This window comes from Budorcas taxicolor, chromosome 22 (genome assembly GCF_023091745.1).
Source record: "Budorcas taxicolor isolate Tak-1 chromosome 22, Takin1.1, whole genome shotgun sequence".
Taxonomy (NCBI): domain Eukaryota; kingdom Metazoa; phylum Chordata; class Mammalia; order Artiodactyla; family Bovidae; genus Budorcas; species Budorcas taxicolor.
The window spans coordinates 55,555,780-55,581,324 of record NC_068931.1 but is presented as its reverse complement, the minus strand read 5'-3'; positions in this window follow the sequence as shown (position 1 = coordinate 55,581,324).

Here is a 25,545-nt window from a genome sequence, read left to right as displayed (position 1 = left end):
CAAATCTGACTCTTTGCTACCCCAAGGACTATACAGTCCGTGGAATTCTCCAGGCCAGAATACTGGAGTGGGAAGCCTTTCCCTTCTCCAGGGGATCTCCCAACCCAGATATCAAACCCAGGGATCTGCAGGGGATCTACCCAACCCAGGGATTGAACCCAGGTTTCCTGCATTGCAGGCAGATTCCTTACCAGCTGAGCCAGAAGGGAAACTCAGACATAAACCAGACATAAAATGGTGCTTTCTGATTATGTGAAGTCATGGAACCACCTAAATTAACCTATAGTGATAGATTACACTGTTTATTTGCTGTGTGGGGAGCGGAGCAGAGAGACCTGCCTCAAAGAAGCAAAAGTGAATTTTCTGAGATGATTTGATCGGGTTGGTGGTTATATGAATATATACTTAAAACACAACTTATCAAACTATATACATCATGCTTACAATGCTTCATTGTATAAAAACAACACCTCAAAAAAGATTCAAAAAATTATTTTGCTGAAGATAAAACGACTATCATTGGAAAAAGTATTTACTGATGCATAAATAAGAAAAAAATTTTAAATAAATACCAACAGCAACTAAAACTAATTTGGTGGGCCATTTTTCTTGGTGATATTTAAGGAGCATTTACTGGTTTTGCAATCATTTTTCTTTCTAAATGCGTGTTTGGCTGAACTATGTAAAGCTTAAAAGCTTATTAATGCTAAAGTCACATCTTAACCTCTTCCACGCATTAAAACTGTCAATCAACTTTTATAACATGAATGAGGTACTTTACCTTAAATCTGTCAGGATAATTGCTAAGATTAAGCTAAATGGGAAGGAAAATAAATGTAAAATGTGAGAAGTTATTTTTAAATTAAGAGCAGTTTCTATAAGGAGTTATAAAGCAGCGTGGCGATATGATATATTGGTTTTTCTATATCTTTCCATCTTGGCAAATGCTAGGGAAAGCTTAACTTTCACGAACATGCTCAAGGGCCTAACGCATCAGTTGTTGTGCCTTCAACTGCAAGGAACAGGAAACTCTGCTTTTGCTGACTTAAAAGAAGGCGCTTCTATTATCTCATGTAACAAGAAGTTCTCCAGATATTGTTCATTCCCTGGCTCAAAGTCATCTTTCCACTGGGCATCTGTCCTCAGAAGAGCACCCGATAAAGCTCCGATATCATGAGTGTGGCACCGTGACCCCATCCAGGGAAGAAGCTCCCGTTTCTTTCTGACCATCTCCTTTATGTCATGCATTCTTTCCCATCACACTCCTCACATTTCTCAAGCCAGACTCTCATTTGCCCGCATCTATATAATTCATTCACAGGAGAAATGAGACCAACACGGTAGACCTAAACCAGCTCTTGTTAGCAGGTGGCCAAGCGGAGAGCAGAGATCTGAAGTAAGCTGGTTCTCTTGGGAAGGAGGAAGGACCAGGAGGGAAGGGAAGTTCAGCAGAAAGTCAAAAGTGAGTGCAACACCGGGCGAAAAAGAAACTCTCTTCCTAAGTTCTATTAAGTTTTTGTGTTAGCTTCACATGAATACCTGTCTCTAGGGGCCTTTTCTACCAGTAAAGGCAAATCAAACTGAAAAACTCCAGCCGCCAAAGCTAGTCTTTGAAATCCTCTGCCCCCTTTAAGGGGCTCAAGAACATTTGCTGACTTTTCAGCACAGAGGAAATTAAAGCAATTCTCGCTCCTTATGTGGCTATTGACTGCTCTCTGCATCACTAACCCGTATTTATTTCTTGGTTTGCAGCACAGTGATTGTGGAGTAAGTGCCAGGCAGCAAATAGCTTCCTCATCGCTGAAATTGGTCGTGATTTTACTCTCCGCGGAGCATATTACATGACCGTTCAATGCTGGTAAATGGCCATGGGCTTTTCCTCCACTTCTAATTGCCATGATGTGTAGAATGGGGGATGGGCGGCTGTTTCCATCTCACAGTCAACTTTACATGATAGCGTAAGATACTAAACTTTGTAGCATTTTCTCTACATAATACACATTGCTAAGCCAATGTCCAAATAGTCTTCCTCTAACAGGATGTGTTGTTCTTTAACTTATTACTTTTCCATGAGCCAACATGCCTTCCACCAATATGACGTCACTGTTGCACACACAGAAAGCAAACTTGTAAAATTCCCACGCTCAGATGAAGTTGCCTCACACACTGTGAATGAATGTTGGCGGCAGATTGCAGTTTGAATTAATATGCAAGTTAGTTCACTCCATCTCATTTTCACCCTTGCAAGAAGCAATATTACCTACTCCATTACTACCAATATCCCAGCCTAAATATTTCTTAACCCAACTTAGCACAACTCTTACCTTCAGACCATTAAAATACCCTTATCCCTGTGGTTGAGCAATTACGATGGTAAAATCATATCAGTTTCCTCAGCTATAAAATGTGAATGTAGCTAAGGGGGAGAGGGCATCCCCAGTGGTTCAATGGAAAAGAACCCACCTGCCAATGCAGGAGCCACAGGAGACACAAGTTCAATCCCTGGGTCAGGAAGATTCCCTGGAGAAGGACATAGCAACCCATTCCAGTGTTCATGTCTGGAGAATCCCATAGACAGAGGAGCTACAGTTCATATGATTGAAAAGAGTTGGACATGACTGAAGTGACTTCGCACACACACACTCACACATGTATGTGTGCATGTAGCTAAGGGAAGACGATGTAATCCATTCCTAGCAACTTAGGACATGGACTAAGAAAGCTTGCGAAGAGCTTGTTCTCAAACATGGCTGCATTGGAATGATCTGGGCAGCTTCAAAGAGTTCTGACGTCAGGGCACCAGCCTCTAGTAATTTAGGTTTAGCTGGTCTGGAATGCACCCTGGGCATGGAGCTGGCTGTTTGTTTTTTGACTTCCCAGATAATTCTAATGTGCCTCTAGGGTTGAAAAATCATGTGTTTAAACAGTGGTCCGCAAAGTGTGTTCCCTGGACCAGGAGCATCAGTGTTACTTAGGAACATGTCAGAGATTCAGACTCTCGGGCTTTGCTCCAGACCTACTGAATCAGAAACTCTTTACAGAGATCACTAACTTGAATGGGACCCCTGGAATGGACCCTAATCCTGTATGAACAGTGGGCTTATAAGAAGAGGAGGTTAGGCCACAGACACACACAGAGGAAAAATCCTGTGAGGACACAGGGAGAAGACGGCCGTCTACAGACCACCGAGAGAGGCCTCACTAGAAGCCAACCCTGCTGACATCGTGATCGTCCAGCCTCCTGAACCACGAGGAAGCGAGTTTTTGTGGTTTCAGCCACCTCGTCTGTGTCCTTTGTTACGGCAACCCTAGGAGACTCGTACGTGTTAGTGCCTAACGCTAGTTTCCTGCTCTATGATCCAGCTCCTGGCTGTCCGCAGCATTCCCTTCAAGTCCATGACAAACTCCTTAGGGAGGAGGAGGAAGCAATGCCTTCCATCTTTACTGCCTTGAAATGAAAGACTTGAAAGTCACTGATTCCTACAAAATTCCTGAGAGAGGAAGGCTGACGGTGAGCGGACACAGGGAATATTTTCATGTGTGTTGCGCTGCTCTCTTCTACATTTGTGCTTTCTAAATACAGCGGCAAACTCAGCATTCTCCAGTGCGGCATGCAGCTTCACAACTGGGACTTGGGCTTTATGGTAGCTGACAGATTCTGTTTGGACGTCGTCTGCCATGTCGGGTCCCTGTGCTGGAACTGGTGGGTCAGAGAGAGCTGTTTGCCAATGTGCATGTTGTTGTTTAGTGGCTAGGTTGTCTCTGACTCTTTCGTGACCTCATGGACTGCAGCCCACCAGGCTCCTCCATCCATGGGATTTCCCAAGCAAGAACACTGGAGTGGGTTGCCATTTCCTTTTCCAGGGGCTCTTCCCAACCTGGGATCAAATCCGCATCTCCTAAATTGGCACGTGGTTTCTTACCACTGAGCCACCTGCCATTATGCATATGAATGTGTAAATCTACATATAATCTCCTCTCCTGGGGCAATGAATGGATATATACCTAAAAACACAACTTTAAGGCTAGGGAAAATAGGAAAACTTCCTAATGAATGAAACAGCCATAGTTATCAAACAGTATCGTTAAGAAAGCAGCTCCAGTTTGAAAGTGACATTTTCAATGGGTTAACTTTGGACAAGTGGGTAGAAAATGAGATTTTAAGAAAACTCCAGGATATTTCTTTTCTGTACTATGTTAAACATGTTGAAGAGATTAAGGAGAATGCATTTCATCCCCCCATTTGTAATTATAGTCACAAGATGGTGTCATTTGTACCTCATAAGGTAAAGAACATGGAGTATATTCTGCAATAACCTATAAGGGAAAAGAATCTCATACACACACACACACACACATATATATACGTACACACACATATATATAACTGAATCACTTTGCTGTACACCTGAAACTAACACAACATTATAAATCAACTATTCTTCAATAAAAAGTAAATAAAAAATAAAACTTTAAAAGTGTTGAATTTGATCAAATTGAAATGGACCCCATTGAAATGGGTGTGGTTTAGAGTTGGAGGATAAAAAAAATGAGACTGCAGCAGCTTTTCAAGTAATGCAAAATACAATATCCTAACACAAAGTATTGGGCTTCCCTGGTGGCTCAGCTGGTAAAGAATCCACCTGCAATGCAGGACACTTGGATTTGATCCCTGGGTTGGAAAGATCCCATGGAGAAGGAAACAGCTACCCACTCCAGTATTCTGACCTGGAGAATTCCATGGACTGTATAGTCCATGGGTTCACAAAGATTCAGATATGGCTGAGCGACTTACAATAACAATCTATTGGGATAATCTTTGCAGGGTATATGGTTTTCAAATAATGTGTCTCTTCCTTAGTTTTTATTTAAATTCTACTGACTTGGAGAATTACCATTTGTCCTTTGAGGGAGTGTGTGTGTGTGTGTGTGTGTGTGTGTGTGTGTGTGTGTGTTGCAGCCATGAGTTCTCTACTGGACACCAAAAGGACACAGGAAGGCACAAATTTTTGCCTCCTACTCATGGAAGGATGCTGAAAGAATCAGTTAGAATATAAATCCCACCCTGAACTGTTCTGTTGAAGTCCTTATTCTTGATGGAGTAACTCATGTATGTGGACGTCTGTGAATTATTGTATACGTGGGTTATTCTGATGGTGGGAAGATATGAGACCATGCCAGCAAGCAGAAGAAAATGTTTTCCAAAGGGGGAATGGAAGGGATTCGTGAAGGAGTCAAGAAAGGATTCACGAAGGATTCCTCGCTCTGGAGGAAGAGGAAAGGCGGAAATGGAGAGAGGCTGGAAATGGTGAGATTTGCAAGACAAGGAGGCAAAACGTGTCCTTTTCTCTTCGTTTCTGGAGGTAGATTCAGAATCCAGGTTTTTTCTACATTATTACCCCTCTCGTTAGCCTTCTCCTCAGTCACCAGCCTTTAATAAAGACTGTCCTACAGAAAGCAGCTCTGTGCTGGCTGCATGGAGATAACTAGAGCCCAAGGCAATAACAGGTGCCACAGCTTCCTCTGCCTCAGTCCGAACCCTCATGGTGCTCACTGTGTCCTGTGTGATTCTCTCTCTGAGTCCCACGAAGCGGACATCAGCAGGAAGCCAGCAGAGACACACGGCGAGCTGAGAACAGGTGGCAGGACCAGGCAGCAGTGACCAACTGGCCAAAGGCATCTAGGGACGATGACGAGGGAAGCTGTCCACGGGAGGGTCTGAAGGTGGGGCTTGAGTTATAGTAACGATTAGACCAGGGACTTCCTTGTGGTCCAGAGGCTAAGGCTCCACGTTCCCAGTGTAGCAGGCCTGGGTTTGATCACTGGTCAGGGAACTAGACTTCACATGCTGCGACTGAGTTCACACATACACACACACACACAGACACAGACACAGACAGACACACACACACACACACACACACACACACACACACACACTTTAAGTAGGACTTCCGCGGTGGTCGAGCGGCTGAGAACCTGCCTGACAGTGCAGGGCACACAGATCTGATCCCTGGTCTGGGAAGACTGCTCCACATGTGGAGCAACTAAGGCCGTGTGCCACAACTGCTGAGCCCAAGCTCTAGAGCCTGTTCTCCACAATAAGAGAAGCCAAACCAATGAGAAGACCAAGCATTGGAATTAGAGAATGCCTGAGCACAGCAGCGAAGATTCAGCACAGCCACAAATAAATAAGTAAATAAATTATTTTTTAAGTTAAAAAAAAAAGCATCAATTTTACAAAAAAAAAAAAGCCTGTATGTCACAAGGACATGTTTCTATGCAAGGAAAGAGTTAATAATTTCAAGTTGTTACCAATAGATAACAAAGAAAAATTTCCACCAGGACAGACAAAAGTGATGGCCTAGGGGGTGGTAAGTAGTTACTTACTGTATTTATTATCCAGAGAAGAATACAGATTATATATTTCATGGGCCAGATGGGAATAGTTATTTAATCCACAGTAATGACGACTCTAAATGGTTCTATTGAATTTCTACTTGAAAGTATACTTCAGAAGAGTTGCAGGCTATGAGGGAATAAAGCAAGAAACAAATGTAATAGTTAAAGGATATTTTTGCTAAGGCTTAATTAAACTTGAGATTTTGTATCATTCTGTGTATAATCTTCAAACGATTTTTTTTTCCTGAAAAAAGAACCAGAAAAAGTGGTAAGAAATTAGCCTTAGAGCTATGTAGATTTTGAAGGGCCCTTAAGGAAGAAAAAAAAAAAGTAAGGAAATATACAGATTTCAGTCTGAAGCAAAGAACTGAAATTGCTTTCTTCCGCCTACACTTCCAGCAACATTGGTACCTACTTGAAATGAACAACTGCTAAGGGAAACAGCTGGCAGAAAGCTGTTACTGCAAAGCAAAGTGCAATATGCATGCTGTAATTAGCCTGCAATCATTACTCAGTCCACTGTTGGAGAAAAACCTTAATTTGATCACACCAAAAGCATTCCTATCACTGAGCAAAATTCAGGACAAGTCTTCCCCCCGCAACCAAATAAAACTCTCGATTTCACCATCGATAATGGTAACACAATGAGTTTTTTTGTTTTGTTTTGTTTTGTTTTAATGTGGTCAAAGTGACAACTGGACCATAAAGAGGCATGTCAAACCAATATTTTTTTTGTTTACAGTGAGAAATGCCTAAGAATAATAGCTGAACATTTTTGAGCGTTTGCTGTGTGCTACCTTGGCACTGTCCAAAAGAAATATAATGCAAGCCACAAATGTGAGCCACACAAGCAAAGTAAAATTTACTAGCAGCCACATATTAAAAAAGAAAGAAACAGTATCTTAACTTAGGCTGCCATAACAAAATACCACAGATGGGGTGGTTTCAATAGCAGACATGTATTTCTCACAATTCTGGAGTTTTGGTGTCTGTTGAGAAGCCTCTTCCTGGTTTGCAGACAGCAGTGTTCTTACTGCAGCCTTACATGGTGAACGGAGAGAAGGCTCCGGTCTCTTCTTCCTCTTATAAGGGTACTAATCCCATCATTAGGGCTCGACCCTCACGACCTCATTGAATTACCGCCCAAGGCCCCACTTCCAAGTACCATCACATTGGAGGTTAGGGCTTCAGTATGTGAATTTGGGGAGACACAAACGTTTAGTCCATAGCTAGAAGTAAAATTATTTGAATACCATATTTTATTTAACACAGTCTATCCAAAACATTTTCTTTTCACCATGAAATCAATAAAAACCATTAATGAGATATGTTACACACTTTTTTTGTACTAATCTTCTAAGCCTAGTGTGTAATTGTGTTACCTGGTAAAGGTGCTTGTTTCCTTCTCGGTCTATGACCTGTCCTTTAGGACGGAGCCATGAGAATATTAAAGTCAGAAGCAGAAGGCTATGACTTGGGGGCAAGCAAATAAAAGTCAACAGCAAGGAAGGGGAGGTAAAAGAAATGTCCCACGGGACTTCCCAGTGGTCCAGTGGTTAAGAGTCCAAGTCTGCCTGCCAATGCAGGGAACATGGGTTTGATCCCAGGTCTGGAAAGTTTCCACATGCCACAGGGCAGCTAAGCCCATGCCCCACAGCTACTGAGCCTGAACTCTGGAGCCCGAGAGCTGCAACCACTGGGCCCATGTGCCTACAGCCCATGCTCCACAACAAGCGGAGCCACCACAGTGAGAAGCCCATGCTCCACGAAAAGGGGAGCCGCCGCAGTGAGAAGCCCGTGCCCCGTAACTAGAGAGAAGCTCCCGACTGCCCGGTGAGAGAAAGCTCATGTGCAAGACCAGCACAGCCAAGAAATAAATAAGTAATTTTTAAAAAAGAAATAAGGGAATGTCCTACATCCCTCAAGCCAAGCCTTGAACTATGGAGACAGCTATAGAAACATGAAGGTGGGTATCAAGAAGCCTGAAAACATCAGGGTTGGTGGAAACTACAGGCTCCTGGAAATGCTTTTGGCTGGACACCTTGTTCAGTGTGGTGGTGATGGTGGGAAGAGGCACAGATAAATGTCCCTGAGACAGAGCAGATGGAAAAACAGACATTCTCCATGCTGCCGTCAAGGGTCCCCAAGGGGCAGAGAGTTCCCAAGGACACGCGTCCATGCTAGGGATGAGAGCAAAGTGTGCAGAGACCAGATGCAAATGGCAGAGGCCACCCTCTCCAGCATCAGGGCCCCACTCAATCCCCAGGGAGCCAGCCCCAGCCAGCCAAGCGGTCCAAGTCCAGCCTCTCCAAAACGAGGAAATGCGAGGGTCAGCCCCTTCATCACCACCAAGCAGATGGTGAAATCCGCACACTGTTTTTCTGGTGCCATCTTGCAGAAAAAAACAGTGAATGGGGCGGATTTCTGGAGGTCTGGCCATCTTCCCCAAGAGATCAAGAACAGGGACTGTTTAAACACCAGGCGTTGAACTTTGAACTGAAAAGAAGCTGTTAAAACCAGAAGATACTGAGCTATTTGATGAACAAGTATAAGTTTCCTGAGACTCCATAGAGGTCTGGGTTCTTAAGGGGAAAGAAACAGCTTACTTAGGAGAAAATTCAGAAGCCATATTTTCTTTGTACATACATATGCAATATGAGCACATTGGGGACTCTGTACCTGAGACAAGAACACCCCCAAGTACTTCCTGCTTTGTTAAATATTCCAAAGAGGGAACTCTTTTCAACCAAAATGCATATCAGATCACCAGTTTTTAAAATGCTATTGATTTTATGGAAGATATTTGATAAAACCTCTTGAACACGATTTCCTTTGATTTCTTTTAACAAAACAGATTAGTGACCTCTACATATTTCCCTCTATCAGCCATGATTTTCATCAAAATGGCAGGCACGAGAGATAAGAAGCATTTTTGAAAGAAGACACAGATACGGAGACCTAGATCTAGGGTGAAATACAGTTGTGTGGACCGCGGAGGGAAAAGGCGATCTCTCTTCTTAACAGTTACCATGAAACGTATCTCTTTATACATCATAACTCTCATACACATTCCGCTGGGAGTCAAGCTGAGTTGTCAGATAAAAGGCTTCCGTTTCTTCAACTGTGAAATACATGGTGTCGAATAGAAGATCACAAAAGTCTCTTCTTATTCTAAACACTGCAGCTTGACGATGGGAAAGCATCCAGGATGGAAAGACCATAAAAACAGTGTTGATATGATTGCATCTGAGTCAGTTACATTCGTGTTACCTATAGCAAGGTACTTTGGACATAACAGTTCCTGGGTATTTGCTAGTCTTAGGGCGTGTGTGCTCAGTCATGTCTGACGCTTTGAGACCCTTTGAACTGCAGCCCACCAGGCTCCTCTGTCCATGGGATTTTTCAGGCAAGAATACTGAAGTGGGTTGCCATTTCCTCCTCCAAGGGATCTTCCCAACCCAGGGATCTAACCCACATCTCCTGTGTCTCCTGCATTGCAGGCAGATTCTTTATTGGCTGAGTCATTGGGATGACTCCTACAAATAGTGAATGTGTCTTCTGGTGGGCATCTGATAACCCACAGAATTTGTTTAATTCTGTAACAAAATACCATGTGATTCTGGGAAGAACAGCTCAGCTCAGGGGACATGAAATACTTGACTTGTATTCAGTTTTACAACTACTGATTTTTTAAAAAATACATTAGAAGACTGTAGATAGATGAGTTCTTTTGCAGACATGCCTGGGATGTCATTTTGCCAGTTCTGTTTCCTTCATAAGAGCAGAGAACTACAGAGCCAAGAGGGATGTTAGAGATTAACTGGTAAAATTCCTGAATTTGAAAGATGAGAAAACTAAAGCGATAGACAACAATTCAAGTTCAGCATTTCTCCCAACATTCCTGATGGAACCAAGTTACCAGTCTTGACCCAGCACCTGCTCTCTGTCCTCTCCCACAGTCATCTCTACTCCACAATCATCTCATACGCATGAGGCAGCAGCCAGGTGTTTCCACCTGAAACCTATTATTACTAATAGCCAGAAACCAGGACACTTTGGGTCCTAGTTGTGTTACTAACTAGTCATGAGACCTTGGGCAATCACTTAACCTCACAATATTGCAGCACTTCAACTTTCCTTTCTATAAAATGCTAGGCTTGCGTTAGATAATCAATAGTACACTGATATGTTTTCAGGGTTAGAGATATAACTTTATCCTTAAAAATAGCAATCTTTCCCTTGTGAGTACAGAACAAGTCTGCGTCTAAAGGGACAAAGTAGAATCCAGCTTTGATCAATGAAGACCTTTAACATGTCAATTTCAGACAAATTAATTCTTTCCTTGTCCTACTGTTCTCATCTTCCCATGGAAACACTGGCATCTTAGTGGAGTAATTATCTGGTGGATTTGTAGTATAGCTAATCCATAGGCAAAAAATAAGCATTCAACTATCTCTTATTGCTTAAGATTCTCAAAATTTCCAATTACTGAGAACATTTACTGTCATAGACAGACCTTGCCTTTTTCATATATAATATTAGTTTCCTTTTGGTTGTGAAGTAAGCATGTTTGCAGTGAACTTTTCTTTTTTTCATTTTTTTTGCTGCATGACGTGGCATTCAGGATCTTAGTTCCCCCATCAGGAATGGAACCTATGCCCCTAGCAATGGAAGTGCAGAGTCTTAACCCCTGGACCACGAGGGAAGTCCCAGACCTTGCCTCTTGAATGCCTCATTTATAAGGGAAAAACTGCATAGGAAGAATTATATACTATATATATATATATATATATATATACATCCTAGTTAAATTATAATTGATATAAAGTTATTTCTTGAAAATATGTTAATAAACCCTGAATGATATTTATCCCGTAAAATTCTAAAATCTTCCTAGACACAGGATAATGCAGACTGTTTTTATTCTAGTGTATCCTTCTGAGTTGCAGTAAACTACCCAGTTCTTGCATACTATATACTAGGTTTCCTCAGATAACCACACAAGTCAGAACAGCCTATTCACTTTTCATCACATTGTTATTCAAATTAACATGTCATACAGGTGCAATGTGTGATGGGAGCCATTTATAAATTAATAAATAAACACATTTCAAAAGGCTGGTGACTTATAAAAATAATACCTTGCTAAAAAAAAAAAAAAAAGACTATTGTCCCAAAGCCTTTTGTTGGGCTATTGGTTTATAAGCAAACAAACAGATAAATGGCAGTGTGAGATTTGAAACAGTAGCCTCTCTGGAGGGAAACAAAGCAGCCCAACAGAAGTCTACAGCTGTGTGTGAAAAACTATGTTAAGGGTCATTAAAAAAAAAAAAACTCAGAAAATGATAAGCTACATGGATATCCTTTCAAAAGAGTGGAAGAGAAACAGAAACTTGGAATTGAAATAATATCCTGTAGCTTGACAAAGCTTTTTATCCCAGGACTCATCCACTTGACAAAACAGAATTCATTCATTTTTCCATACATCCTATGGATTGTGGGTAAATGCCGTGTTCTAACAACCTTTTGCGAACAGAAGAGATGCAAGCAGAAGCACACCCAGGATCAGGAATCAGCCTTGGACTTCGCACTCCAGTTCAACTCCTCCTGCCCATCTTGTACCTGCCCATCTTTCTCGGATGAGCTCAGACACAAGGGTAACACAGATGAAAGCCCTGTTACCATAACACTAAGGATCTGAAATAGTGCTTTCCTTCTAGCCCATGTGCTAGCTTTGCAGACATTACCTCATTCATCTCCATAACATCTTCGAGAAAGGAAGAGGGAGCGGTCTCTGCCCTCATTTCATGGATGGGGTAGCAACTGCTGAAGGCCAGTACATGATTCAGGGTTGTGGCTTACAGCGGAGCCGTATTCCCCAAGGCTCAGATAGGGTCACCATTCACCACTTCTGGAGTGACATATAGCTCTTAGCGGGTGGCCCAACAGGAAAGGGATCTGATTCCCAGCGCCAGCAGACATGGAAGCAGACGAAAGTAAGACGCTACTCACTGTTACCCAAAGCATCCAAAGACACTACTCATTCATAGCAGATCATTTATCATGGGGCAGCTAGAAGTACTCCCTGTTAGAAGAAGAAGGAAGGAAAATGGGGAAAGCGTGGAAGAAGGACCCATGAATCAGATGTGAACATGCCGCTCAAAAAGCTGGCATTCAGGGCCTTCCGTGGCTCTCCAGTGGTTAAGACTCCACACGTCCTCTTCAGGGGGCATGGGTTCAATCCCTAGTTAGGGAACCAGCAGCCCACAAGTCATGCAGCATGGCCACAGAAAAATAAATAAAAGCTTTTTAAGTTGCCATTCATTCATTCAAGAAATGGAAGCCTCCCAGGTACCATTCAAGGTGCAGGGAATACAAACGCCAGTCAGACCTTGCTTTCGAGGGAATCAGTCTAATGGCCTAATCAGAGTTTTTAAACTGGGAGCATGGAGCAGTATATATTAAATAAAAGTTATGCCCAGATTGCTATGAAAGTGTAAAAGAAGAACATTGATGTCAGCTTAACTGAATCAAGGGATGCTTCCCAAAGTACTTGTGGCTCGTGCTGAGACCTATAAGATAACCTAAGCTGGATCAGAGAAGGGGTATAAAGTAGAAGGATAAGTTCCCAAGGGGTTGCTGTGTGAGACTCAAGCTCTTTGTTTTAAGCCACTTTAGTAAGTGGCTCTGCTGGTTGAGGTTAGGTTGCAGGTGGAGGGATACCAAGCCCAGAGAAAACAAAAATGGTGAAGTCAGAGCACAAGGAACTTCCAGGAGTCAAGTTCGGGAATTTGGACTTTACTGTGAAGACTTTGGGGACCTACAAGGATTACAAGGACATTTTGGAGGATGGAAGAAATACAGAGCACGTGGGCTAGAACGGGACGCACCAGCCGTCCTTTTGTTGTATGGGGCCTGGATATTCAAAGCATGGTTACCTGGTCCTTTCAGTGATGGGGTGATGGAAGCCCCAGGAAAGAGAGACAGAAGTTAACTCCTCTACTCTCGGTTCTGACCTCCCTGCTTTCCTTGACTAGCCAGACTAAAAAGTCTGGAGTTAGCACAAAGCAACCGTCTAGGATAACAACGGTATGCTAGACCAAGCATTTTCCCCATTTCCTATCCAGAAGGGGACATGGGACATGCGAAGAACTCAGCTTCCTGCCCAGGACTCTGGGACGTCTTGTTGCATGAAGAGCGCACCGTGGCACACACGTTCTCCACACCTGTTACCACTTTGTACTGAGACGGGACAGGGTAGGTATGGTAAGCACCTTCGCGTCTGTGTGTACATCTGCATCACGGGATGCGATCGTGATCTGGTGTGACTAAACACTATTTACATATGAAGGTTTGTAAAATGTTTTATATACTTTCCAAATATGTTGCCCCACAAATTATCTCATTTCGATCTTTACAACAAGCCTGAGAGCATGCAAGACTTGTCACACTATGTCTGCTGATGACGAGGGTAAATGAAGCTTGGAGAGTTCAAAGACCTGCCTGGGTTAAAACTGAAAATGCAATAAAAAGCCAGACTCTGCACACGGCTTCCTGACTCCTTCCCTGTCCAGACGTTTCCTCAGACCCCGTAATGAGGCTAAGTGAGTCTGAAAAGACGGGTGATGGATAAGATCACTGGGGACCAGAAACAGTGAGATCCACGAGAAAGGCAGAGCAGGCTCCCTTCCCAGCAAGTTCCCAGGTGTGTCAAGGGCTGAACAGAGACAGGAAATCCTCAGAGGGAGCCTACAGATAGGGTCAGAACTGTGCCCTCTCTGCAGTCACACTCTCCCCCGACCGTCATGGTGCAAACAGGAAGCCAGCTCTAAGATCTCCCACCTAGCACCTCTTGTGCCTGCGACGTGGACCCACTTGCGTGTCCAGGAAGGAACATGGGCATATCTCATTTTCTTGAACTTTGCAGATATTGGGAATGTTTTGTGTGTTGTCTTTTTTTTTTAGCAAGTTAATGGTTTCTGGCATCCCAGTGCCACGCAACTCTGTTACCAGCATTTTCCCAAGAGTGCTGGCTCAGTTTGTGTCTCTGTGTCACACTTTGGTAACACTAAGTATTTCCAACTTTTTCATGATTATTCTATTTGTTATGGTGATCACCGATCGTTGATGTTACTACTGTAATTGTTTCAGGGTAGCACGAATCACTCCTTTACAAGACAGTCAACTTAACCCATAAATGTTGTGTGTGTTTTGACTGCTCCACTATCCGGCTGTTCCCCCATCTCTCTCCCTCTGGTTGGTGCTCCCCATTCCGTGAGACATAACAATATTAAAACTGGCCAATTAAGAACCTACAGTGGCCTCTTAAGTGTTCAAGTGAAGAGTCATGTATCTGTCACTTTAAATCAAAAGCTAGAAATGATTGCGTTCAGTGAGGAAGACAGGCCAAAAGCCAAGACAGGCTAACAGCTCAGCGTCTTGTGTCAAATAGCCACGCTGTGAAAGAGAAGGAGTTCTTGCAGTAAATTAAATGGCTACACCAGTGAACACAGGAGTCAGAAGAAGACGAAACAGCCTTATTGCGGATTTGCAGAAAGTTTGAGTGGGCTGGATAGAAGATCAAACCAGCCCAGCATTCCCAAGGCCTAAACCGGAGCAAGATCCTAAGTCTCTTCAATTCTGTGAAGGCTGAGAGAGGTGAGGAAGTCGCAGCATGGAAGGGTGAAGCTGGCAGAGGCTGCTTCGTGAGGTTTAAGGAAGGAAGCCTTAGCATCCTGGTGCATTGGGCAGCAAAGTGCTGATACAGAAGTCACAGCAAGTTATTCAGAAGATCTAGCAAAGATAATTAATGAAGGTGGCTACACTAAATGACAGATTTTCAGTGTAGATGAAACAGCCTTCTATTGGAAAAAGATGCCACTTAGAATTTTCATAGCTAGAGAGAAGCCAAAGCCTGACTTCAAATGTGGAAAGGGCAGGCTGACTCTTTTGTTAGGGGCTAATGCTGCTGGTGACGCTAAGCTGAAGCCAATGCTCATTCACCCTCCTGAAAATCTTAGGGCCCTCAAGAATTACGCTAAATCTACCCTGCTGGTGCTCTATAGGTGGAACGACATAGCCTGGATGACAGGCCATCTGTTTGCAACATAGTTTACAGAATATCTTAAGCCCACTGTTGAGACCTACCATTCAGAAAAAAAAAAAAAAAAGATTCCTTTCAAAATATTGCTGCTCACCGACAATGCACCTGATTACCCAAGAGCTCTGATGGAGACATATGATGAGATTAAGGCAACATTCATTCTGCAGCCTGTGGATCAAGAAGTAACTTCAACTTCCCAGTCTTATATTTAAGAAAAAGCCTTCTGTAAGGCTATAGCTACTGTAGATAACAGTTCCCTAATGGATCTGGGCAAAGTAAATTGGAAACCTTCTGGAAAGGATTCACCATTCCAGATGCCATTAACAACATCTGTGATTCATGGGAAGAAGTCAAAACATCAACACCAGCAGGAGTTGGGAAGAAGTTGATTCCAACTCTCGTGGTTGACTTTGAGGGGTCCAAGACCTGAGTGGAGGCAGTCACTGTAGATGTGGTGGAAATAGCAAAAGAAATGGAAGTGGAGCCTGAAGAGGTGACTGAGTTACTGTAATTTCATGATAAAACTTTCAAGGATGATGAGCTGCTTCCTACAGATGAGCAAAGTGGCTTCTTGAGGTGGAACCGACTCCTGGTGAAGATGCTGTGAACACTGAGGAAGAGACCAGGACAGATCTAGAATACTGCTATACAAACTTCGTCGATAAAGCAGCAGCAGGGTTGAGAGGACTGACTCCAATTTTGAAAGAAGTTCTACCGTGGGTAGTGAGGGTGGAAGCGCGAAAGTGTTAGTCGCTCAGTCGTGTCCAACTCTTTGTGACCCCATGTAGCCTGCCAGGCTCCTCTGTGGTATAAAATGCTATCAAATAGCATTACCTTAACGTTACAGAGAAATCATTCATGAGAGGAAGAGTCAATCGATGCTGCAAACTTCACTTTTGTCTTTAAGAAACTGTGACACCCATCTGCAACTGGCTCCCTGATCAATCAGCAGCCATCAACAATGGAGGCGAGACCCTCCACTAGCAGAAAAATCACCACTCTGTTGATTTTTGGTTTAGTCTCTTTATTTCATTTTGTTTTTTGCTGCATCAGGCAGTACGTGGGATCTTAGTTCCCTGTCCATGGATCAAAATTGCATTCCCTGTAGTGGAAGCTCAGAGTCTTAACGAGTGGACCACCAGGGTCCATGTGCACTGACTTGAAAGTGCAGGTGATGGTTAGCATTTTTTAAAAACAGAGTATTTTTAATAAAAATGGGTACATTGGTCTTTAGCCATAATGCTATTGCAGTTAACAGACTACAGGATAGCATAAACGTAACTTTTATATGCACTAGAAAACCAAAAACAATGTGTGTGACTCGCTATATTGTGATATTTGCTTTATCACGGTGGTCAGTAACTGAACCTGCCAAGACTCTGAGGTGTGCCTGTACCAACAGCAGACTGTATTACCTTTCACTGTGAATGGCATCAGCTCTTGGAGGGAATTTCATGCCACCAACCAAAATATTTGCTTAGACATGTACTCATACTAACATCAACATGCAGAAGATGAACATAAGGGAATATAATGGCTGAGTTACACATCTTGGAAAATTAAGGCAAGAGCACAGTTTCCTGGGGACAATGTGAAAATACCTTCACTGCTGAAGTTCCTTCTGATTGTGCTTTTGGGATTTGATTCAAGTCACTAAAACAAATCCTCATAAGCACTAAAGCTAATATTTCTCAACATCAACTTAAACTTAACCTCAAAATCAGATAATTTCAGGAGCCTACTGTGGATACTGAAATGCCTTCCCAGAGACCAAATGTTTTCCAGGACACCATCAGCTGGAGAACAGGAGTGTCACATGCAGACACTGTCTCCTCCCTGAATCCAGTCCCTTGGGTAACCCCACTACCCCTCATCCCTAGCTTTGTGAATTTTCAAAAATATCGAAGAAGGATTTCCTTGCCATCACCCAGGAACCTCATGAGACAGACTTTCCTCCAGGGGCACTCAGAGGCATACTGTGATTTATCTGTCACCCTGTTTGTTTAACCTATAAACTGAGCATATCATGAGAAATGCCCAGCTGGATGAGTTACAAGCTGGAATCAAGAGATGCAGGAGAAATAACAACAACCTCAGATATGTGGATGATAACACTCTAATGGCAGAAAGCGAAGAGGAACTAAAGAGCCTCTTGATAAGGGTGAAGGAGGAGAGTGAAAGAACCGGTTTAAAACTCAATGTTAAAAAAAAAAAAACAAAAAACACCAAGATCATGGCATCTGGCCCCATTACTGCATGGCAAATAGAAGGGGAAAAGGTGGAAGCCGTGACAGACTGCTTCTTCTTGGCCTCTAAAATCACCATCACGGATGGTGACTGTAGCCATGAAATCAGAAGAAAATTGCTTCCTGTCAGGAAAGCAATTTTGACAAACCTAGACAGTGTGTTGAAAAGCAAAGACATTACTCTGCCAACAAAGGTCTGTGTAGCCAAGGCTATGGTCTTCTCAGTGGTCACATACTGTTGTGAGAGCTGGACTGTAAAGGCAGAGTGCCAAAGCATTGATCCCTTTGAACTATGCTGCTGGAGAAGACTTCTGAGAGTCCCTGGGACAGCAAGGAGATCAAACCAGTCAATCTTAAGGGAGATCAACTCCGAATACTCGTTGGAAGGGACTGATGCTGAAGCTGAAGCTCCAGTTTTTGATCATCTGATGCAGAGCTGACTCATTGGAAAAGTCCCTGATGCTGGGAAAGATTGAAGGTAGGAGAAGAGGGTGTCAGAGGATAAGATGGCTGGATGGCATCACCGATGCAATGTACCTGAACTTGGGCAAATTTCAGGAGATGGTGAGCAACAGAGAGGCCTGGCATGCTGCAGTCCATAGGGTCGCAAAGAGTTGGGCATGACTGGGCCACTGGATAGTAACAGCAACAGAGCCTATCTCCCCGTTTGCATGGTGAACTCAATCTCACTCATCTTCGCATCTCCAGGGTCTAAAACCACCACGAGATGCATGGTTTCCAGTGGTGATACCTTTTCTGGCAACAAGTAGCAGAGTTGAACATCTAAACCAACTCTCCTGCTACACTCATGAATTCCAACCCCTGAATACCCAAATCACAGGGGAGCTCCTTACTAGTCACAGGGTTCTAAAGGGAGACAGTGCAAAGTCCCACAAACATGGATGCAGGGACTGCGACCAATGCCGTGGTTCCCAGGCCCCTGGATTTCAGGGCCCAGAAAAATCCCACTGGGTCAAAATCACCTTCCAGGATAAGGTTACACAAAGCTTATTTTCCTCTCCAATATTCTATTTTATCATTGCAGTAAAAACTCACATGAATTTTAAAAATTAGGAAGGACGCGATCTCAGAGGGAAAAAAAATACTTTTTTAAGTAGCATAAACTTTGCTTTGTCAAAAATCACTTAACAGGTCTCAGTTTTCTATTTTGTTGCAGACTGCTGCAAACACTGTCAGGGACCAGTCCGCTGTCCACAGCTGGGTGCTAATTTACAAATGAGCATCATGGAATGAACACTCTAACTCAGCAGTCCCCAGCCTCTTTGGCAGCAGGGACCAGTTTTATGGAGGACATTTTACCCACAGATCGAGGTGGGGAAGAGGTTTGGGGTGATTCAAGCACATTCCAAAATCACTGCAGATGGTGACTGCAGCCATGAAATTAAAAGACTCTTACTCCTTGGAAGAAAAGTTATGACCAACCTAGATAGCATATTCAAAAGCAGAGACATTACTTTGGCTACTAAGGTCCGTGTAGTCAAGGCTATGGTTTTTCCTGTGGTCATGTATGGATGTGAGAGTTGGACTGTGAAGAAGGCTGAGCGCTGAAGAATTGATGCTTTGAACTGTGGTGTTGGAGAAGACTCTTGAGAGTCCCTTGGACTGCAAGGAGATCCAACCAGTCCATTCTGAAGGAGATCAACCCTGGGATTTCTTCGGAAGGAATGATGCTGAAGCTGAAACTCCAGTACTTTGGCCACCTCATGCCAAGAGTTGACTCATTGGAAATGAGTCTGAGTGAACTCCGGGAGTTGGTGATGGACAGGGAGGCCTGGCGTGCTGCGATTCATGGGGTCGCAAAGAGTCGGACACGACTGAGCGGCTGAGCTGAGCTGAACTGAAGCACATTCCATTCACTGTGCGCCTTGTTTCTGTCATTATATCAGCTCCAACTCAGATCATCAGGCATTAGATCTCAGGGGCAGGAGATCGCCGCCCTAGATCATCGCGTCTCAGGGTGTGAAGAGGGTGAGACAGGAAGCTCAGGAAGCACCACGACCCAGTGCAGAGTAGGTCAGCAGGTGCTACAAAGACAGTGAACGCATGGGACGCATCTTCTCTGCAGTGTCAGAGACTGGCAATCTAATCACCGAGGCTGTGGATGTGGAAAGTAGGGTACTAGCCACGACGTCTCCACCGATTCCATCAGTCGCAGCACCCCCACCAGAGATCAACCAGGGGAACATCCACCAACTTCATACTCAGTTTAACCTCAGGAACATTAAGTCTGAGAAGAAAAGAGATTCCCAAATATCCCAGGACAGTATGTTGCTGATACTGTAGTGTTGGTCAGCATTAGTCACTCAGTCGTGTCCGACTCTTTGCGACCCCAAGGACTGTAGCCCGCCAGGCTCCCCTGTTCGTGGGATTCTCTAGACAAGAATGCTGGAGTGGGTTGCCATACCCTCCTCCAGGGGATTGTTCCAACCCAAGTCTCTTGCGTCTCCTGCAACGGCAGGTAGGTTCCTTACCACTATTGCCACCTGGGAAGCCAGGTGTATTGGCTTACCAGAGACTGTAATAGCATCCACGAAAACAAGGTTCATGAGCATTTGCATTTCCAGAAAATGGGAACTATAGCCATGAGAAAGAGAACAGTGGTTAAATTAATTCTCCCCCTTGCTTTTTTTTTTCTTAAACAAGTCAGACTTGATAGCCCTTAGGGTCTTTGCACGTATAGCTCTCTCTCCCTGGAGCTGCACTATCCTACCGTTAGGGGACTGGCTTTTTAGGGTCAGAACTCGGGCTAAACACCGCCCTCCTCAGACAGGATTTCTGGCCCCCACTCTCTGAAGTGGGTGTCTATGCCCTTACTTTCACATCCCTCTATTTTGCTTATGACGGTTTGATGTCTTTTACTGATTTGGGGGGCTTCCCAGGTGACACAGTGGAAAGAATCCTCCTACCAAGGCAGGAGGCACAAGAGCCACGAGTTCAATTCCTGGGTCGGGAAGACCCCCCGGAGGAGGAAATGACACCTGCTCCAGCATTCTTGCCTGGGAAATCCCACGGGCAGAGGAGTCTGGCCATGGGGTTGCAGAGTTGGAACTGACTGTGCAACTGAGCACACACCCACCGATTTTTTATTTTCTTGTTGCTGGTCTCTGACCAGCAGGATGTAAATAAGCTTCATGAAGACAAGAACCTTGTCTGAATCAACATACCCTATGAATTCCTGGAGCCTGGAAGAGGGTAGGCTTGAGAGTAGGAGTTCAATACATATTTGTTGAACAAAATGAGCATCTAGTCAGCGTAACCTTCCTTTTACAGAGAAGGAAAAAGAGATTCAGAAAGGTGAAATGATATCAACACAGCTATCGGTGGCAAAAAAGAATGAAAAAGCAAATCACTTATTTTCCAGATCTGTGTTTTTTCCTACAGTTTTGTGTTCATTTTACTGTTTGCCTGCATATGTACATATATACTTTTATATATTTGAAACAGAAAAAATGGAAGTGTAAAGGGAGTACGGAAGGATTTGCAATATTATTTGATAGGGACTTAATCCACTGAGATTACTCTGCCTTTAAAACTCTGACCACAGTTAAATAATCACCTATGTAGTATAAATTAGGGACCATGACAAGGAAATACCCTCACCTTAAATATTTCTTTACAAGCGAGAGTGTCTGTAAATTCTAGTCAAAAGCAAATCCCCCTGGATGCTGTTAGTTGATTAAGCCAACACCATTCTCAACGTCATTCTCCCCTGCACTCTTTAGAGTCTGGAAAAGCTAAATACTTAAATTTCCAGCATTCCTGACAACCAGGGGTGTCATAAAACAAAAAGTTAGTCAATGAAACAGTAAAATCTATGAGGAGCTTGAGGAAATTTTTCATTTTCCTAACAAAATGCTGGACATTAAAGCTTTCCTCCCTTCCTCATTTCTTTCTGTTCTGAACATACACTTGATGTTTGGAATTTTGGCAGCCATTTTGTAGTCATGAGGGATATATCAAGGAGATCTCAGAGATTCCAGCTTGATATCACAGAGCCACTGAAATGCCACCAATAACTACTTGCCTTCAGAGTTTAAAAATGTGAGGAAAAATTAAAATTTGTTTACATAAGCTACAGTTGGGATAGCCCACAGTTAATTGGGTTCTTTTTCACAAGCTAGCTAAGAGAATTTCTTTCAGACACCAAATTTTAGAATCCTTGAATTGTTTTGCAGAGAAAGAGGCAGGGGACTGATACCCCTGTCTCACTCTCCTGCCCTCAAATCTCTCCCCAGTTCTTCAGAAGTCAGACAGCAAGAGATCCCATGGATGTATATGAGTCTCCAGGGACCCAGAGCAGGAAGGACAAAGATGGAAAGTGGACCTGGGGAGGCAAATGGAAGACAGACAGAACAACAGAAAGTTTTCAGACTTTGTGTTTCTCACCAACAGAACCCTCATATCAAATCAAATCAAACGCCCGATGCCAAGAGACCAATCAGATCACAGTAGAGCTTTCTTCATCAGAGGAGGAGCTAATGTTCCGAGCCTCCACCTCCCTCTTATCATTGCAGTGGCACCTCTCACCCTCAATCTCCAGCCCACCTCTCAAAGTCATTTCTGCTGAACTTTAGGCATGCTTGAAAACTGTATTTGCAAACCACTAATTTATAGGATTGTCAGATAAAATGTGGGCTTTCCCAGGTGGCTTAGTGGTAAAGAAACCACCTGCCAAGCAGGAGATGTAGGTTCAATCCTGGGTCAGAAAGATCCCCTGGAGAAGGAAATGGCAACCCACGTTTTCTTGCCTGGGAAATCCCTTGGACAGAGGAGTCTGGTGGGCTACAGTCCATGGATCACAAAGAATTCAGACACGACTTAGCGACTAAACAGCAACAGCAGATAAAATATAGGACACGCTTTGGTTAAATTTGAATCATGGATATGCAACAACTATTATTGCATTGGACACTAATTTTTTATTTGTTGTATAACTGATATGAAAATTAACTGGACATTCAGTTGTTTTTATTTCCTAAGTCTGACAACCCTGCTAATTCATAACATTATTCAGCACAGATCGGAAGGGATAGGACACAGGAGAGCCAAGTCGTTATAAAGGGGTATGCATGCTTGCACGTGCGCTTAGTCACTCAGTCATGTCTGACTCTCTACAACCCCATGGAGTGTAGCCCAGCAGGCTCCTGCCCGTGGGATTTCCCAAGCAAGAGTGTGTAAGTGAGTTGCCGTTTCCTTCTCCGGGGGATCTTCTCTACCCAGGGTCGAACCCGTGTCTCCTGCATTGGCAGGTGGATTCTTTGCCACTGAGCACTGAAAAGCTGCTTAGAAAGGGGAGAGATATATAAATAACACAGACAAAAGGTCTAGGGGTGTTTAAAGTGGAAGCGAAATACAGAAAAGTAACCGCCAAAGGCTTGAGAATAGAATTTATTGTGACTCTGTTCAAGATGGGCTTTTCCCTCTAAACTGCATCTTTCTGGCATTTCTGAATGACCGATGTAGGGTCCATTTGCTCGTTTCAAAGCTGAAAAGTCTGAGACACCCATAGGGAGGAGAAAGAGGGACACGAAACACGGCTCTTGACGATGTCCTCAGAGCCTGGCTTCTCGACTCCCAATCTGGGACATTTGGCTGTTTTCACAGGCAGAAAATGTTCCTCATCCAATTAAATAAAATGAAGCAGAAGCCAGGTGGAATGCTTCCAGTTAAACGCTTGCTCCTCTTATCTTCCCCTTCACACCCTTCCCCTCATTATCACAACAGAGCACATCAAGCGCACTCTCCGTCTCTAATGAAGATGTTCCCACTGTATTCCTAATGAAAATAGCACGCAGATAATAGCCCCTTTCCTTTATGAAAGACAGGAGTGACACAGAAGCCCCAAAGTTGCCTGGGAAAGCTGGCACACCGGTCAATTTCCCTCACGTATTCCTGGTTGGAGTGAAAACAGGGACAGAGTGCTTAGAAATTCCTCTATTAGAAAGTCAGTGCAGCGGACACCATGTCTGATCCCAATTTGTTAAAAAAAAACAAACAAACTCTAAAAGAGTCGTAGAAAAGTTATGTTCAGAGTCTTCTTAGAAGCTGAATAGAAATACACAATCAGAACAGGGTATCAAAATCTGTATCTTTAGGGATATTTAATTGTTCCAGCTGGTCAGGTGGAAAACCAAAGCAAAGATGATACCGGGTTCATTTGAAAAAGCAAAGCAAACTGGAACAAACAAGCAAAAACACACTGTTATTATAAGAAAAGCCAGGCCCAAAATACTAACTGACTCTGATTCTTGTGAAACAAATGTCACCTGTGCAGGAAAACAGAAGAAAACTCCTTATAGAATTAATGATTCATTTGCAAGTAGTTTTGTTTTTTTTTTAAATCAACGATGGAGAAGGCTGGGACATATGTGGGAGGTGGAAAAATGCGAAGCCATCTCCATTTCATCCTATTTTTAGAACAGGAGATGAAATCACTCTGGGAAATGAGGAAAAGCCAGAGTACATTCTTTGGTTCCGATTTCCTGACTCCTAGGTTCAGTGACCGTATGGTACCACCCGACTGTACCAGTCTCGGTTACTTAGAGATCATGCTCCTCTATATGGACTTAGACTATTTTTCCTGATGTTACAAAGCAATCACTTAAAAATAAATATTTAAAAGCTGATATTTGGCTTTTGGATATGTTGGAGACATAGGTATGTATGAAGATATCCCTCTCTATATATCTATCTCTCTATATCTATCAATCTATATTTAGATATCTATCTATATTTAGATAGATAGATATATGTTGTTGCTGTTTGGTCACTCAGTCATGTCTGACTGTTTGCAACCCCACAGACTGTAGCCTGCCAGGTTCCTATGTCCATGAGGTTCTCCAGGCAAGAACACTGGAGTGGGTCGCCATGTCCTTCTCCAGGGGATCTTCCCAGATCAGGGATGGAACAGGTGTCTCCTGCATTGGCAAGTGGGTTCTTCACCTCTGAGCCACCAGGGAAGCCCCATATCTCTGTATCTCTCTCTCGTGTGTGTGTATCTCTAAAATAATATCTCCAATGCAGATAGATAACATAGATGTATCGGCTTCTAAAGCAGCCCTCTTCAGCTAATGGTAAAGAGGATGCTCAAAATTCCTAAACAGTAAGGGATTTGAAGTTTGTGATATCCACCTTGTATTAACTGCTCCGCTAGCCAAGTCCATTTGGCTTTTTAATGTCCCTAAAGTGAAAAAGATTTTCTGTCTTTTTATTTTAGTGCCAGTATTTCTATTCCGAAGTAGATACAGTTTAGTTTAAACTAACTTCCTGTGCCCTGCTGGGGGTCTGTGTGATGAGAACTATTTTACCCAAACTTAACACAATTACCCTGCTGCCGGTCATGCAAGGCTGGAGTAAACAAAAACATTAAGGGGAGTTAGGATGTTATTAGCCAAGTGTTTTCCTCCATTTCTGCCTATGTGTTGAGGCAGCTACCCAACCTGAAAAAGATCAAATGTGTTCAGGCACATTTCTTAAACCAGCAGACATCAACCTTCAATGACTTAAAAGTCATTTTCCTTGACATCACTTTGGGATCGTAAAAACAAGGAGTCCCACCTTTGTCACAAAGCTCTATTATATCAGCAGCATCATAGCATGGGTCGCATTTGACAGAACTGCAAAGCTGAATATATGCCATCCTTTTAGAGGAGTGCTGAAGATCTACACCATTTTCTGAAATCACCATAACAGGAATTATCTGATTTATTTACTTCCTTATGAGATTCATTCAGTAAATATTAATGAGTAGCCTACTAATGTGTGAGTTATTGC